Consider the following 17,638-nt stretch of genomic DNA (forward strand, 5'->3'; position numbering starts at 1 on the left):
TGTTCCAGTGTAGAGAGGACGGTAGATCTAGGTGTCAGTGACATGCTTTTGAAAACGCAAAGGTTGTGAAAAGTAAGCCAAGTGTGGCTATATAGAAATTTGTGCAAAAAAGAAAAATATAGCTGTTACTTTGTTAGTCATCGGTCTGTACTTTGTGCTGGAATTCTTTATTCACTGGCCAGTAAAGATTTTCAGCTGAAGGCAGGAGTTTGTTTTTTTCTAGGTAATTGGCAAATGAATAATAAGTAAACAGTGCACCTTGAAAATTGAATAAATAAATGATTCCATATTATTGGCATAAAATGTCCTGGAATTTTGTCCCATTTAAAATCTTTAGCACACTATGCTCTTAAGGACCTCATTCTTTTTTTTTTTTTTTTTTTAGTTCTACCAGTTTATTGCTACCAACCCATCTCCCTCTCCCCTCATGCACGCATGCTCAGTCATGTAACCCCATGGACTGCAGCCCACCAGGCTCCTCTGCCCATGGACTTTTCCAGGCAAGAACACTGGAGTGGGTTGCCATTTCCTTCTCCAAGGACCTCATTCTTAAGGGAAGGCTCTTTCTTTATGAATGAAATTTATTTACAGAAAATGAAGAAGCATTTGGCTGAGTTTGTGACTCATTCCAGATTGCACAGCATGTCGGAATTAAGGCTGTGTAGCAGGTTCTAATCCCATGGTCCAGCAATTGGATCATTCTCCCTTAACTTCCACGAGAATTAATTTCTCATCACAGATAAATGTGTTCAGCACCGTGGGCTGAGCATCCCTATACTGCGCACATTTTCTAACAGATATTTCAAAGATACAGACGAGTTTGCATCTTCCCAAAAGCAGTGCAAGGGATATTCACAGCAGGTGGAAGAAAGGTCTTTTTAGCTGGCAGAAGGGATATAGAGGTTCTCCTAGACTAGGTTTTCTTGGCCAAGCTTGTCTATGTAGCTCTGGTTAACATGCATATATCTACCACTCAAAACTGGGCCCACGACTCTGACAATGAACCTGCCAGCCTGACCAATCAGATCCAAGTCTACCATGTTGCCAGGGCAACTAATACACAGTCACAAAATCAGAATGATCACAGTGGGGAAAAACATACAAAATGCAGTATTTCTGTGCTTTGAGACAGAAAGAGGGGGAAAAAAAAATCCCCAAACCTAGGTTGACTGTAGGTAGCAGGAACTGGTACCTGCTTCTTAAGTGTGCTTCATTGTTTCAGGGCCATTTGCAAAATGCATATGTTTACATGTACGTGTGTATTCAGATTCATAAAAAATGCACACATCACTTCTGGAACAGTATAGTGAATTTAGTATGGGAGAACAATTGGCAAATGGTGGTTTGAGATGGAAAGATGAGAAGCACAAGGACGCACTTAGCATCTGACATGCTTTCTGAGCAACTCCTGGTTCTGCAGGGGGTTTCTGGGCTCACTGAGTGCAGTTGATGGTCCCTTTTTTCAGCATTTAGACAATGCTGCTTGCTAAGGTGTTAAAAGTGATAAAAAACAAAAACAAAAAAACCTGCCTACCAATGCAGGAGGTGTGGGTTCAATGCCTGGGTCAGAAGATCCTCTGGAGAAGGAAATGGCAACCCACTCCAGTATTCTTGCCTGGAAAATCCCATGGACAGAGGAGCCTGGTGGGCTACAGTCCTTGGGGTCACAAAAGAGTTGGACATGACTGATCAACTGAACAACAGCAACAACCATGTAACCTATAATCTATCTCATGACTGCTACCTTGAGTTCTCTTCTGTCAACTCTTTCTTTCCATGGCTGACTTCTTCCCATCTTTTGGGGATCAGCTCAAAAGCCGCTTTCTCAGGATCCTTCCCCGACCATTCCCTCTCAACAATGAACCACCCAATTCCCTGACATCGCTGGACTTTATTTCTTTCATTGACCTTATCAACCACCTGAAATACAGTCTCCCTCCTTCTCTCTGTGGGAAGATAAACTCCTAGGGGAAGATACTGTCATGTCTTGTTTACTGTTGTATCCTGGAGAGTAGGTTGGTATTCAAAATGAAATACGTGCTTTATAACTCTTCACTGAATAAAAAGTCCCAATTAGAAAATTTGGGGAACATGGGATGCTTAGATGAAAAGACTAAGGACTGAGACAGTCCGGATAGATAGTGTGTGTGCTCAGTCATGTCAGACTCTTCGCGACGCTATGGACTGTAGCCTGCCAGGCTCTGCTGTCCATGGGATTCTCCAGGCAAGAATACTGGAGTGGGTTGCCATTTCCTCCTCCAGGGGATCTTCCCCACCCAGGGATCGAACCCACGTCTCTTGCATCTCTTGCATTGACAGGTGGGTTATTTACCACTGGCGCCACCTGGGAAGCCCATAAGGGATAGTGTATTTCCTATTGATGACAAATGTTTAACTGGTCATTAAATAAACAAACTGGTCATTAAATAAGCAAATTTACCGAACATCTATTATGCTGCTGCTGCTGCTGCTAAGTCGCTTCAGTCGTCTCCAACTCTGTACGACCCCATAGACGGCAGCCCACCAGGCTCCTCCGTCCCTGGGATTCTCCAGGCAAGAATACTGGAGTAGGTTGCCATTTCCTTCTCCAGTGCATGAAAGGGAAAAGTGAAAGTGAAGTCGCTCAGTCGTGTCCGACTCTTAGCAACCCCATGGACTGTAGCCTACCAGGCTCCTCCGTCCATGGGATTTTCCAGGCAAGAGTACTGGAGTGGGGTGCCATTGCCTTCTCTGATCTATTATGTGTCAGGCCCTATTCTATAGCAGCAACTAAAATAGGCAAAAATCCTGTCCTTATGGGACTTGCAACTTAGTGAGAGAAGAACCTCCATATGAGGTTCTACCATGTGTTGAGTGCTTACTATCTGCTAGAAACAGTGTAGAACACCTATGATGTCAATTACAAAAACCATAGGTGGCAGGCACTACTATTAATTTTACTTCTTGGTGAGGACCAGTTGCAGAGCAGTTAAATACATCACCCAAGTAAACTTGGCCATGAGCAGGAGAGCAGAGACTCCTTTCAGGTGGTGTGCTCCACTCCCCACCCTCTTACTGCTGCGTTGTGCAACTCTCAGAGAAAATATAGTCTCATTTAATTCTGGCCAGAAGTCTATACAATTGATGCTGTAATCATCTCTCTTTTCCTGATAAGGAAATGAAGTTGTTTTGCTGTTTAGTCCTTCAGTCTTGTCTGACTGTTTGTGACCCTGTGGACTGTAGCCCTCCAGGCTTCTCTGTCCATGGGATTTCCCAGGCAAGGATACTGGAGTGGCTTTGCCATTTTTCCCCAGGGCATCTTCTCAACCCAGGGATTGAACCTGTGTCTCTTGCCTTGGCAGGTGGATTCTTTACCACTGAGCCCCTTCCCCCCATATACAGATCATATGCTGCTGCTGCTGCTGCTAAGTCGCTTCAGTCATGTCCAACTCTGTGCGACCCCATAGACGGCAGCCCACCAGGCTCCCCCATCCCTGGGATTCTCCAGGCAAGAACACTGGAGTGGGTTGCCGTTTCCTTCTTCAGTGCATGAAAGTGAAAATTGAAAGTGAAGTCGCTCAGTCGTGTCTGACTCTGTGCGACCCCATAAACTACAGCCTACCAGGCTCCTCCGTCCATGGGATTCTCCAGGCAAAAGTACTGGAGTGGGGTGCCATTGCCTTCTCCAACAGATCATATATTTGCACTGAAATACTAATATCTGATGTCCACTATGAAGCATAAATAAAACTAAGAAGTTTAAATGAGCAACATTAAACTGAAATAAACAGCTTGTAATCTAATTATTTTATTAATAGTAAAAGAAATCTCTGCTCTCACTAAACAAAATTAGTATTAAATGTGAACTGCAAACAAAATTTTACATATTTCTTGACTTGTGATGGCTTCATGTTACTATTTTAAAGCTCACTGAGACCACACATGCACTTGGAATTGGGACCATTATTCTGGTTTCTTTGTGCTGAGCATCCAGTTATCCCCACACTTAGTAATTTCAACCAACACTTTTATTTTGCTCACATTTTCTGGGTCAGAATTAGGAAAGGGCTCAGCTGGGTGGTCTTTATGTGGAGTCCCTCACTGGTGGAATCCAGTGGGGCTCCACTTCTACTTCCAATGGTGGAAGCCAGGGGGCTTCCCTGGTGGCTCAGATGGTAAAGAATCCGCCTGCAATGCGGGAGACATGGTTTGATCCCTGGATTGGGAAGATCCCCTGGAGGAGGGCATGGCAACCCACTCCAGTATTCTTGCCTGGAGAATCCCATGGACAGAGGGGCCTGTCAGGCTACAGTCCAACCCCTGGGGTCACGAAGAGTCAGACATGACTGACTGACTGAGCACAGCACAGTACTGGCCAGGGTTGCGGTCATACGAAGAGTTGATGGGCTGGATGTTCGAGGGGCCGCATTCACATGCCTGGAGCCCTGGGACTCAGCTGGGGCTGCTGACCAGGGCACAGTCCTGTGGTGTCTCAATATAGCTAGACTTCTCACCTGTCAGCTTGCTTCCCTCAGAACAAACATCAGAAGAAGACCAGATGGAAAGGCTGCCTGGCTTTTCCTGACTTAATCTCAGGAGAGTGTTCCTTCCTTCATAAGCTGTCCATCCAAGCAGTTATAAGCCTGTCCAGATTTAAGAAGTGGGGAGTTAGACCATGCCTCTTAATAAGCAAATAACGAGATCACACTGTAAGCCACATGTGGGATGGGAGATATTATTGGATACATCCTTGGAAAATATAATCTGCCCCGTTCATCATTACAAATTCAGTATCTTATTAATAGATATTTGTGGAACACCTACTATGTGTCACACAAGGAATATGGAGAAGTAATGTTTTAAAAAATAAGTCCCTGCCCTTCTACAGCCTAGATTCTAATACAAAAAAATATTGGGCAGTTGATATAAATGTAAATCTATATTTAAAATAGTCTTCTTGATAACTCTATGGGTTTTGATTACTTGGCAGATCTAGGTGATGATTACTTTTTTTTTTTAATCTCACAACGTAACTGACCAAGAGCTCACAGGAGGAGTGGAAGAAGTTTTGCTGTTTTCTTATTGATTGCAGCTTCTTTGCATTGTTGACATTTCCTTCATCTCAGATTTCCTTGCAGGAATTTTTAGGCCACTCCTCCATTTTGTAAGAGTTGCTATAGATAAGAGCATGCGTGTGTGCTCAGTTGCGTCCAGCTCTTTGTGACCCCCATGGACTGGTAGCCTGCCAGGCGCCTCTGTCCATAGAATTTCCCAAGCGAGAAAACTGGAGCGACCTGCCATAGCAACTCCAGGGGATCTGCGCGACCCAGGGTCTCCTGCATTGGCCGGCGGATTCTTGACCACTGTGCCACCTGAGAAGCCCCCATAGTGATGAGCAGGTAGCGAAATCTGTGGATCCTTATTACTGGGCATGTGTAAATTGGAAAAACCTGAAGACACTGTAGGCTGGAAGGAATAAGAATTCTGCTGGGTCGTAGGATTCCTATCTTTTTTCAGGATTCCTGCAACACCATATGCAGCCGACTCAGATCGAGTGAGGCAAGTGCCAAGCTGCTTATTAAAAATATAACAAAGCTTAGTTTCTCTCTTATTTTTAGTATGAAAATAAGTATAAATAGACCTAATGTTGCCTTTTTTTCCTGTCTGTTTTCAACTTTCGAGGCCACTGCTCTAAACAAAACCAGAAAATGCTTCCTTGTTCTTCTTAGTTAAAGAGGGTGATGCTTCCAGGAAGGACATAGTCCCCCTTGATGAAGCAGCTCCCACCACATCTCCTTGAGTGCTTTCCCTTGACTGATGAAGCAAAAGGAGCTAAAATAAGTTCTATCTTGTAGGAAGTTGCCTGACACACAGTGTTGTTCAAATGAAAGCAAGTGCAAATGAGGAGCTTGTGATAGTTTAAATAAATAGAGGGGGACATTTTAATTTTTTCAGTTGCTTGTCTGCTTTGGGTGGAGACTATGCTTTGAAGGATCACACAAATGTTTTTGTCCATATATTAGAATATCTCAGGCTTTCTCTCTGGAAACCTTTGTGCTCTTGTTGTCGCAGGAATCTATAAAGAGTGATACATCTCTTGTAAATGGAGATGGAATGTGAGATATTCTTGTTCCTTTCTTGCCAGGGGCCACTTGCTTTTATTTCTGAGTTGATGCATCAGTGACCAGGCTTATTGCTCCCAGAATCCATGTTAAAACACATAAGCCAGAGATTTTCTCAGCTGCGCAATGAACTCATTCTGAGCTTATCTCGATTCTGGTTAAATAATTCAAATATGAATAGCAGCAAAGATGTTAACAGCAATGCTAATGTTAATTCTGATAGCTAAGAGTTACTCAGTGCCTCCTCTTTGCCAGGTACTGTGCTAGGTGGTCACACTGAGTTAATCCTCACTCCTCCCAGCAACCCGTTGAGGTATCTACTATTCCTTTTACAACATCAGTGAAAGGAAGTGCCCTGAGGTTCAGAGAAATCAGGCAACTTGAATAACACTGGCTGAGTGCAGGGGCCACCTGTATAGTGTGAAGTCAAAGTTACATGGTTAATGGCTTCTCTGTCTATATTATTAGCTCTATATTCATCCTATGTTAATATCATAGGTTGTAGGCAGAATTCTAGTGTGATCGTTGGTGACAGTTCCCTTGGATAATCGCTCCCCTCCCTTGAGTGTGGGAGCAGCCTGTAAATATGATGAAAAAAGAATTTTGGATTTTTTTCACCCCTATGGAAAAAAGGATTTTGCCTGTATAAATTAAGATGCATAATGAATTGACCTTACAAGAGGGAGATTGTGATGGGTGGGCCTGACCTTATCAGGTGAGCCTTTGAAGGTGAAACTGAGCTGTTCATGAAGAAATGTTTAAAGCATGGAAAAGATTTGACCTGAGTGGGGGTGTCTGTTGCTAGCTATGAGGATGGAAGAGGCTACATGGCAAGGAGTCTGGTGGCCTCTATGAGCTGTGAGTGGTCCTTGCCAACAGCCGCAGAGAAAACAGACTTCAGTCCCTCCAGTCTTAAGGAACTGGATTATTCCAGCAATCTGAAGGAGGTAGGAAATAGATCCGCCTCTAGCAGCAGATACAAATGCTGCTCAGCCAGTCCCTGGGCTTTCAGCCTTGTATAACCCAGAGCAGAAAACTCAGTCATGCCCCGCCTGGACTTCTGGCCTGTTATAGACCAAGAGCTGATTAATGGGTGTCATTAAGCTGTTAAATTGATTGTAATGTGTCACACAGCAGTAGCAAACTGTTGGACCACGTATGCCTTTTCTGTACTTAGATTAACTAAAGTGCCACAAAGTGGTTCGTTCTTTTGATTTTTAAAAATCATCTTTGCATTCTGCTTTACACACAGCAGGTGCTGTGAACATGGAATAGAGGGACTGCATGTCTGGTAAGGAATGCACGCTCTGGAGCCAGAGTGCCTACATTTATGCCAGGCACTGGATCTTTCTGGCTGTAGAAACTTGGACAGAGTACTTAACTGTCTAGTGTGAAATGAGAATGAAATAATCATACTAGCTCATGAGATGAAGGTGAGGATAAAATGATATTTGCATGTAAAGTTCCCAATGCATAGTAAGAACTCAGTAAAATGTCAGTTACGGTTTTTGTGTGTTTCGTGCATGAACCAATGAATTTTAACCACTTTGGAGAGAAACCATCAAAGAATCTCCCAAACACGTCTCTACCTGTTTAAGATGAGCTTATGGAAGTCTTTGTAAACTTTTCTGGGCTACGTGCTATTAAATTATTGATGTATCTAGACTGCAGAGGCACCTTCCGGCCCTACCTTAAACGGTCTTGTTTCATACGATGTGTATCTGAATTTCTCTGGGGAGAGAATTTGTGCACTTCCGAGTGAACCATGCACACAGTGGAATATCTTGGTATCTGCTGTAAAAACGGTCTCTTCTTCAGTCTTATCAGAAATTCCTCTGGGTATGGCCATGTGCTTATCTAACAGTCACCTCGGTTTCCCCAAATGCCATGAGATGAGAAATCCGCACGGATCCATCAAGTCTCCCTGACTCTGTTTGCCTGGGCAGATCCCCCTCCTCCTCCGATATTTAGGGACAGTGCCCACCTGCTCCCCGCCCCCTCCAGCTTTCCATTCAGCGAGTTGGCCAAAAACAGGAAGGGAGAGGAGAGAGTGAGACTGGGACATTGCTTCCTAGGTTCCCTTCCTCTGGGTTTGTCTTGGCTCGTTTCCTCCATGCCACCGTAGTCAAGGCAGTGTTTTCCACACAGCTTTTCCTTCTTTCTGATTCTGGAAACTCCTCTGACCCCTGCCCCGTCAGGCTGGGGATGGTGATACTCCTTGACTGTCCTATGCCACACACTCCTTTACTGAGCTGTCCATGAAGTATCCTAATTTGAGAGTGGTGCCTTCTGATTTCTGATGAGCTCTTGACTGGTAGACCCAGACTGTTAGATTTTTACTACTAGTTGTATAGGAACCCATAGCTTCTAACATCTCTCTCTCATTAGCAAAGTGATTGGGTTTGGCAACCTCTATTTTGACTACTCTGAGGTTCATTTCTTATGCCTCTGCTGACTTTTGGTTTATTCTAGATGTGGAGGTTGGCAGAGACGTGAGCTCTGAATGACTGAGGTATTGTGGAATGTTTTGTTATCAGGGCATCCCACACATCTCGTCTTATTTTGAAGCAAGTTCAGGTCTGAATCCCCTGAAACAGGAGCTGTCATGATGAAAGAGCCAACTCTCAAATAAGACAATTTTTAAAGGTTGTTTGTTCATGTCTCTAGCAAAACAGAATTGTCCCTTGAATTCCATTTTCTCCAGATTGTTTTGGAAACCCCGAGAAATGGAGAGCACATTTGGCTCTGATAGGGAACGCTTCTATTTTGCATATTGACATGCATTTTAACAAGAAAAAGGTCAGTGACGGGGACAGTGCTGCTTGTCGGTGTGACAGCCGACATTTACCTGAGCCTTCTCCATACGCTGCAGTTTAAAATAATTTAGTAAAATAATTGCCATGATTGATTTTTCTTTTCTTTTTGGACCCAGAATTCACCCTTGTGGCTCTAGGGCTAGGTAACTTTCAGAAGCTTAAATTTCCTTTTATCGAAATTCATTTCTTAAGTTCTGGGTGGATGACAAACTTTGATTAAAATCACAAACTCTTTTATGGTCTGTGGGTGAAAGCTGGTGAACCTAGAGGCTCTTGACATGTTCTTTGAGCAACATCTGTTCATCAAGTGATATTAGAATGGCAGAACATGAATGACTGGAATTTTTTGGAGCATAATCTTCTTGCTGGTACATCATATATTTTCTGAAGATATTGGTAGGTGCGCTAAGAGGAAGCTGGATATTAGACATTGTCACAATAGTAACGGCCTTGTTGCTTAACCTCATAATTCTAGGCCGATAAATGGTAGGGTCATATTTCAACCAAAAGAGAAGAGAAAATAGTTTATATTTAGAAAATCTTTCTAGTTTCACCGATAAGAAAAGAGGGATGTGCTTGGAGAGCATCAGTGACGATGCTTAGATCCAAACAAAGGAAGAGGTGCCTACAGAGGGCCATAAAAATATCAGGAAACAACCTCAGTTCTGTTTGAGAAACTTTATTGATCATTTACTGTGTGTGCTCTGTCTGGTGATTTTATGTCTCAGAGACTCTTAACAAGAATGATGTCATGTTTTACATCAGTCTGCCTAGCACCTCCCAGAAAGGGGGAAACAAAAATATTTGCAGTAAATATTTGCTGACTATTCCATTGCAACAACTGTCCATTCTTCTGATTTTCCATGGTATCATTCTTCTCCATTCTCAGCCCATGAGTGGTAGAAGCTGATCTCATTACTGCTCCCAGCTCCAGGGGTGGGCATGTGACCACACTGAGCCAATTAGCACAACTATAGGTTTGGGTGGCCCTCTGACCCAAAATATTTCAATAATATCCAATCTTAGAATCGCAGAACCAGAGGAAACCATGTTCTTATCTGATGTTCTTGCCCCCTGTAGGATTTCTAGGTAATGTAATTCTGTAATTTCTCGGGGTTACCACACAGAGAAAGCATGCCTGAAAATGCAGCTTAAGCCAAGTAGAAATCAGAGTTTAGAGACTGACAGAAATCAAGTCCTTCAGATGTAAAATCAAGTCCTTAGGATGTAAAACATAGACTTGTTAGAGTCTATGCGAAGCACAAAATCACCAGACAGCACACATAGTAAGTGGCACATAGTAAATGATCAGTAAAGCTTCTCAAATTGACCTGGGATTGCCTTCTGGCAGTTTTATGACCCTCCCTGGGCATCTGCTACTTTCTTTTGATCTGTCGTCATGCATGCTCTTCAAGCACATCCTTCTTTTCTCATCAGTGAAAGAAGTAAGACATTCTACTGCCTGAAATGTCGACTTGGTGCCTAAAGCTCTAGTTGACACCTTGGAGAACACATGTGTGGAGAATGATCAGTCTCCAAAGACGTCCCTGTCCTAATTTCCCAAATCTGTGATTGTGTTTCCGTATATGGCAAAGAGGATGTTACAGATAGGATTAAGTTAAGGGTATCAACACCAGAGAGATTATCCAGGTGGGCTACGTGTAATCAGTGGGGTGATCAGATAACGATGGGGATCTTTTTGTGCTTTTGAGCTGAAATGGGATGATGAAAAGGAGCCATTTGTGTCAAGAGTAGGGCCTGTTCAGGTATTTTAGGCAGGAGAAATAGTCAGGCAAAGGTGGGTGGGAGCTTTGTGTATTAGAAGGCCATTGTGACAGGCCATCAATAAAAATGGAGAAAGATAAGGTCCTTTAGAGCCTGACCAAGATAAAAGAAGTTGGTCTTTATTTTAGGTGTTGGGGGAGAGGGGAGTGTGGGGGGTGGGGCAGGGTCTTAAGTGGAAATCATTGGCTCCAATTTTAAAGCCATCTCTCTGCTGACCCACCATGTGGCATGGTCCAATTCTGTCATGCCAGTTTTCAGTGGTCCCTCCCTCCTGGGGCCTGAAAGATTATATTATGGCTGACTACTAATGTTCATATGAATTATGATCCTGGACAACACAGCTAGGCTGCCTTTATTTATTTATTTTTTTGTGGTTTCTACATCAGATATCACTTTCTATGAGGCTGATAAATATAAGTACTTGGGAGTATTTTATGGATCAATGAAATATTAATGGACCTGGAGGTGCTTTAAGTTTATTTATAAGGCTGGGTCATCTATAGGTCAAATACCATTATAGCAAATGCAATTGTAATGAATATCTTTGATAAATTTGGTTTTTAAGCCCCAACCCATGTCCTACTTATTTGCAACAATATGCCCTCTAGGTCTACAACTCCTTAAATGCAGTTGCAAAAGAAAAAAAAAAAAAAACCTCAAAAATCAAACAATCCCCCACCCCCCTAAAAAAAAACCCAAAACAAACACATGAGAACCAAACTTGGTTTTTTTAAAATTTTTATATCATTAATCTGATAACCAATAGTGAATTAAACTGACATGAATATCTATATTTCATTCATCCTGCTGAATGGGAGCATTCATATGGCTTACTGCAAAAATATTGTTTGATAACAGGGATCTGTCCCCAGTCCCTTTAGGGAGTGTTACTTAATATATCTGCTCTGAATTATCTAAGATTCAAGTGATATCTAAATTTCAAAATATATTGGACCTAAGGAGTTCCAGATGGAGGATTATGCCACAACCATCCATGACCATTTCTTCAGGATGCATCAGAAAAGCAAGTGAATTGTAATTGATAATATTTGAAAGTTGGCAGAAACATTTAAGAAATTAGAGGTAGAAAAATAGCACAGATACTAATAGTAATACTTGCATTTGTCCACGCCACTAAATTTACAAAACATTTATATTATAAATGCCTATTTTGTCTGTGGATACAGAGGGGGAATTTTATCCTCCTGTAAACTCTGTGAGGTCAGGGACTGTAATGATGGTTTTTACCAGTGTATTCTTAATCTATAACTGAGCCTGATAAATTCAATAAATATTTGCAGAATGCAATGAAGTCAGTTGAGCAGACTGGGATCAGATTTTAGGTGACCCACTCAAGTTCTGGGATTGGTGAACTGGAACTCAGGTCTTCCAATACCCACACCAAAGTTTTTTCTCCCTATATTATCAATGTCTTGCCAAAATGAAAAGAAATTGAAATCCCTTCTGAGGCCATCAAAGAGATTAGACTATTAAGGAAGAAGACTGCAAGGTTTTTTTTTGTTTCAGTTGGACTAACTTGACTGATCTATGTAAATAGCCAAGGGCTTTGTTTCTGGATAAAAAAGTGATTCTGATGGGTTCTAATCTGAAAGCATCACTGGCAGTGGAAGATTGTAAAAGCAGACTCTTCACTCTGAAAAATAAAACCTATTAAATTCGAGGCATTGTAATTTTCCAGTGTGAGACTGTGGTAGCAGCAATTAAATTCTATTGTGTGTCTGCAGTCCTTGTTACCAACGATGTTTCATATTATTAACAGATTCTAAGAATATCAGCTCTCCTTAGCAAAGTGCCGTTCTGCTCATGAGAAACAATTTGCATTCATCTGATTTGCCCTTGATTTGTCGCTCCCTTATTCCCTGTATCCTATTTAGAGGCAGTCAGGTAGACTACACCTTCAAATATAATCTGTGTGTGTCCACTTCTCTACCCTCGTGGTTCCCATTCAGACAATTCCAACAGCTCCCGAGCTGGTCTGTGTGCTGTCTGTTCTTGACACGGCAAGCAAACTGCTCTCTTAAAACACGGAAACTGTCTTAAGCTGTGTTCCCTGGCAGCAAACCCTAAGATGAAGATGTGTGTGAAAGTGATTTGTTAAGGAGTATTCCCAGGAAAGAACAGAAGAGGAGTGGGGACGAGGCCAGGGCGCAGAGGAGGCAGAGCAAGCACGCCAACTCAGAGTCCTGGGGAAGGTGACTTAGCCCACAGCAGGGCTCTGGGGCACAGACCACACCTCCGACCGCCTCAGCCAGGAGCAGGGGAGCTGGGCTGTTGATACCACTTGTACCCATCAGTCACTTGTCAGGGCTGCAGCCAGGAGCCCTACATTCCCAGACAACTCAGACTCTGAGTATGCAGGAAGGAGAGTTTCCTTACAACAGCCCCAGGAAATAAACTGGTGGTGATGGTTTAGTTTGTAAGTCGTGTCTGACTCTCTGTGACCCCATGAACTGTAGCCTGCCAGACTCCTCTGTCCATGGGATTTCCCAGTCAAGAAGACTGGAGTGGGTTGCCGTTTCCTTCTCCAGGGGATCCTCCTGACCCAGGGATGGAAACTGGTCCTCCTGCACTGCAGGCATATTCTTTACCAACTGAGCCACCTGTTCGTTTCATGGTACTGGCACAGAAACTAAAGTACAAGGTGTTTACATAAAGCCCACATCCACACACTCAGGAGTGGTGGAGACAGACCCTGACCCTGGAAGTCTTAGTGTCCATCTTCTTACCCACAGCTTCAGATGATGCTATAATATCTCACAGACAAGGAGGATGGGAAGTAGCAGGAGTGCCAGAGGAGATCCACAAAATTACTGCCTTACAGTTTTCCAGAACTAAGAGGATAGAGACTTGAGAATTAAGTGCAATGGGTAATTCTGAACTTGGTCTTTTAACTACAAAAGCCATTCTTAGGACACTTGGAGAAATATGAGTGGGATATTTCTGAAGGTTAGCTGGTAGGATGTATAATGCTGGTTTCCAGATTTTGATGGTCGATTGTGGTAAAGTAAGAGAATTTTATGTTTGTAGAAAACAGACACTAAAGTGTTTGGGGCCTCAGGTCAAGTTCATGGAAAAATGGTTCTGTTTTCCATACTTGTAACTTTACTGCACTTTTGAGATGGCTTCAAAATGAAAAAAAAAACCTCAAAATCTTCAAGCAACACTTATTGAATAATTATCTTAATTACAATGCTTAGCTTTGAATTTCAAAATAGATATTTAGTAAGAACTTAGTCTTAAAAGCCAGGCTTTTACAGGAAAGCACTGTTATTCTGGCTATTTCCCAATCTGCGCTTTTACACCTCAGGAACCAAGGCTTGCGGGCAAATCACAAAATAAAACTTAGAGTGGGAAAGGTGAGGTTATGAGTTCAGAGAAATTTCTGATCTCACAAGACTGGAAAAGCCCTCATAAAACAGAGAGGAGCCCAGAAGTGTGGCCAGGATAGAGGACAGCAGGAAGTCTAGGAGAATCCTAGCTCTAGGTTTGAGGTCACCTAGGACTTTGGGTCTAGAACACAATTCTTGAGTTTGAAGTTTTGGGAGAATGTCAGCCCTCCAGGAAAGTTCTATATTGGGCATGAGGTTGCCCAGCCTGGGCAACCTCACAGGCTTGCCTTCCCCAAGCACAATAAGGAAGCAATCAGTCCCCATACCAAGGAGCATGTGGAAATGTTGTATGTTCCATTTGCCTGGAAGAAGACTGGTTTCAGGGAATGAAAGTCTAGATGACTGGGACTTCACACCATGCTGAAAGGTAATGGTGAGATCCATCATCATTAATACCAAGTGCCAACACAGAGCCAAAAACGTAGGTGGGTTCAATTCCATCTTGGTAGATATCAGCCCAGAATGCCACTGATCATGACAGTCATTGCAATAAGGATGGAGGAAGATACCCAAAGACCATGAACAGAAGGAACCTGTGTGAAGGGGAGACTGTGGGCCAGACATACCTCCCCAGAACTATGAGTCTTTCCACGGTACCCAGAGTATCTGGGGAAGGGGGCAAGAACCGAGACTGAAGAGAAACTCTGGAAGTTTGGAAAATACCCTAAAAAATAATTTAATAAAAAGTAGTGATGCCTTCAATTGATAAATGCTATCAGTAGTAACGACATTTGAGAACAAAAAGATATGATAGCAAAAATGGTTTATATACTCTGATTCCCCTTCCCCCATTTTTAACTCACCAGAGTCATAGTTACAAATGTCAACTTCTTTGTAGAAACAATGAAGGCTATGAAAGTAATTAGGAGGTATGAGGGTGAGGTGGAAAGCATCCTTTAATAATATGCTCAGAGAGATGTCTTCTAGAACTGAGACTTGGATAAAGAGAAGAAACCAGTGATGGAACAGTTGGGAGAAGATTGTGCTAGGAAGAAGAAATAGCCCAGGCAGAGGCCTTGAAATGTTATTAAGCTTGATATGGTTGAGAGCCCCTGGAGGAGGAAATGGCAACCCACTCCAGTATTCTTGCCTGGGAAATTCCATGGACAGGGGAGCCTGGTGGGCTACTGTCCATGGAGTCACAAAAAGCCAGACATGACTTAGTGACCAAACAACAGCAAAAAAAAATAGTTGCAGTCACAAAAGGAGGCAGTGAGGCTGGAGCTTAGAAAATTAGTGGTGGAAGGACTTCTCTGGTGGTTCAGTGGGTGAGAATCCGCCTCCCGGTGCAGGGTACAGGGATTCCATTCTTGGTTAGGAAACTAAGATCCCACATGCCATAGGGCAGCGAAGCCTGTGTGTCAGGACTGCTGAGCCTGAGCACCTCCGCTGGAAAGCCTGTGCGCCGCAGACCACAGAGCCATCACTCTGGGGCCCACATGCCACAGTGAAAGCCCCTGAACGCTGCGGTCAGGATCCTGTGTGCCGCAACTAAGACCCGATGCACCCCAAAATAACCAAGTATGTATTAAAAAGAAGAAACGTTAGTGGTGGAGAGACTGAGGGTAAGGAGGGAGAGGTAGCAGGGTCCAGACCATGGAGGGCCTGGTGGACCACAGTAAGGAGGGCTGGATTTTATATGAAGTATGATGGGCACTTGAAGAATTTTAAAGATGCGCTCAGTGCAGTTCATGCATATATATGGAATCTGGAAAGATGGTACTGATGGACCCAGAGAACAGACTTGTGGACACAGTGGAGGAAAGAGAGGCAGAGACAAACTGAAAGAATAACATTGAAACATATGCATTACCCTTGGTAAAGTAGATAAACAGTGGAGATTTGCCGTATGACGCAGGGAGCTCAAACCCGGGGCTCTGTGACAACCGAGAGGGGTGGGGTGGGGGGGAGGTGGGTTCAAGAGGGAGGGGACACATGTATGCCAGTGGCCGATCCACGCTGGGGTACGGCAGGAACCAGCGCAGTACTGTAAAGCGATTATCCTCCAACTAGAAATAAAGGAAAAACAGTTTTAGAAAAGTTTGTATCTTAAAGCGATCATTATGGCCTATTGGGTAGAAGTGGAAGCTCAGAGAATAGGAAAGAGGCTGTTACAATGATTAATAAGACATGGAGTGAAGTGGGTGGATTCAAGATATAATTTGGAGGTAAACTCCCCAGAATGGCTGATGGATTGGCTGTGGGGAAAGAGGAAAAGTGGGAAATTAATAATAATTCCCAAGGTTTCAGCTTGAATGAGTCACTCTGGTGGAGGAGTAGATGGAGCCATTGACTAAAATGAAAAGATTGGAGCAGAAAAGTCCCGGGTACTATTCCACTGCTGACGTTTGGCTTCTTACTTATCTTTTGATCAACACTGAAGAACATCTGTCAAACCATAATCTTCGTTACCAATATCGAGGAGGATGACAGTGCATACAATATATCTAATGTAAAACCATTTCCAAGGCCTGTATTTTCATGTAAGGTTTTCATTAAGTTGGTAATTTATTAATGGCACTGTTTACATTTGCACTTGGATGTGTTGCTGTAATTAAAATAACTCCTGAATTTATCACTTGAGCCCAGAAGAACGAATAAAGGCTTTGCATGATGGAATAAGTCTCCGTATTCTGTTCTCTTTGATATGAACAACCACATAAAGTTTTCTGACACATATAATGTTTGACATCAGTCAGAAAAAAGATGCAGCAGAAATATTCCATGTTTAAAGCAGAGCTGAAAAAAAAGGACTAAAAAAATTCCATATTGCATAAAAGAAAGAGTTAGGTTGCCACCAATGTGAAAGGAAATCAATGACACGACTTTGGAGACTCATTTCAATCTGTTGTTGACATTGTTTTCTGGGAGTAATTTTCTCAAAATGTTAACAGTATTGAGTTTGCCTATTGATTCTATTATTTTTGACCTTGCATGAGTGTGGGCTAATCTTACATGCCATAAAATTTCCTTTCACAGCTAAAATTATTGTATGACTCTGGAGGAAACCTCCGATCGGGTCAGGCACCCCCCCTCAGGGTTTTGATGAGTGTATAAGCAGCAATAATGAGTTATGTTGACTTCCAATACACTTTCATGTTGTTTACATTTTATTAAATGGTTTAAGCAGGGTCATCATGTAAATGATCAACGTATTGACTGAAACGCTCATGCCTAGATGGATTGAAGGCCAGAGACAGCCAACACGATTGGCCAGCTTGAATTTGAGTCAATATCGTAAATACGTATTTGGTTACAGAATTGAAGCCAACTTCATATTCATTATTCTGAAATCCCTGCTGAATAAAGAGCTGCAAAGGATACTATTGGAAGACACCTTTTCTTCTTATAGAGTCAGGCTCCCAGTTACTTCCTCTTAAAAAAAAATCCAAATAAAGCAACAATAATACAACAAAATACAACAACAATAAAACAACAAAAAATCCAAACCAAGTGAATTCAGCAGAGTTCAGGAGAGATGCTGAAGATAGACTGAAAGGGAAACCAAAAGCTCTTGAATGGTTTT

At 42.7% G+C, this 17,638-nt stretch overlaps 1 protein-coding gene and 1 long non-coding RNA gene across 2 annotated transcripts in view; one reads left to right on the forward strand and one right to left on the reverse strand.

Annotated features, from left to right (window-relative positions):
• Positions 1-17,638, forward strand: part of TSHZ2 (teashirt zinc finger homeobox 2) — a 909,619-nt gene that overhangs the window by 83,301 nt on the left and 808,680 nt on the right. The gene's annotated exons all lie outside the window — the stretch shown is intronic.
• On the reverse strand, positions 6,360-11,357 carry LOC145532407 (uncharacterized). Its single transcript, XR_014073207.1, has 2 exons — positions 10,336-11,357; positions 6,360-9,457 (listed from the first exon to the last, which is right to left on the reverse strand). It is a non-coding gene; the product is annotated as an uncharacterized LOC145532407 (long non-coding RNA).

The sequence above is a fragment of the Giraffa tippelskirchi genome, chromosome 13 (assembly GCF_054371585.1).
Source record: "Giraffa tippelskirchi isolate mGirTip1 chromosome 13, T2T-mGirTip1v1.2.pri, whole genome shotgun sequence".
Lineage (NCBI taxonomy): Eukaryota > Metazoa > Chordata > Mammalia > Artiodactyla > Giraffidae > Giraffa > Giraffa tippelskirchi.